The 451-nt window shown below is 52.1% G+C and overlaps 1 long non-coding RNA gene across 1 annotated transcript in view; it reads right to left on the reverse strand.

Annotated features, from left to right (window-relative positions):
* Nucleotides 1-206, reverse strand: part of LOC138979196 (uncharacterized) — a 5,101-nt gene extending 4,895 nt beyond the window's left edge. The window contains exon 1 of the long non-coding RNA XR_011459927.1: nt 71-206. This is a non-coding gene — a long non-coding RNA (uncharacterized lncRNA). The remainder of the gene's footprint in view (nt 1-70) is intronic.
* Nucleotides 207-451: the final 245 nt, after the last annotated feature.

Below are 451 nucleotides of genomic sequence, written 5' to 3' on the forward strand. Positions count from 1 at the left end.
TCTCTCTCTCTCTCTCTCTCTCTCTCTCTCTCTCTCTCTCTCTCTGCCTTCTCCTCCTTCTTCTTCTCACCTAAGTCCATCTCCTCTCCTCTTCTTCGTCTGATCTTTTCTTCCCACTTGTCTTCGTCTCCTCCTCCTCCTCCTCCTCCAGCCTTTCTTCCTTGCTCATTCCGCTTTACGTGTCCCCCCCTCCTTCTACACCCCCTTCTCCTTCTCTATGGCCTTGTGATGACAGTTGTTCTTGCTGCCCGTGTCTTTCTTCAGATCTCAAAATATCATATCTCGCAGACACTGAGCCCGGACAGAAGGAGGCGTAATAATAAGTGGGGAGGGGTGGATCAGAAAAAGCAATACCAGCCTGTTCGTCTACCCTACACTTGTACGCCCCCAACCCCCTTACCAACCCCCACACACCCCTTCACCTTCTCCTCCAGGCCCTCAAAGTCACCCT

Source organism: Littorina saxatilis, linkage group LG10, assembly GCF_037325665.1.
Source record: "Littorina saxatilis isolate snail1 linkage group LG10, US_GU_Lsax_2.0, whole genome shotgun sequence".
Lineage (NCBI taxonomy): Eukaryota > Metazoa > Mollusca > Gastropoda > Littorinimorpha > Littorinidae > Littorina > Littorina saxatilis.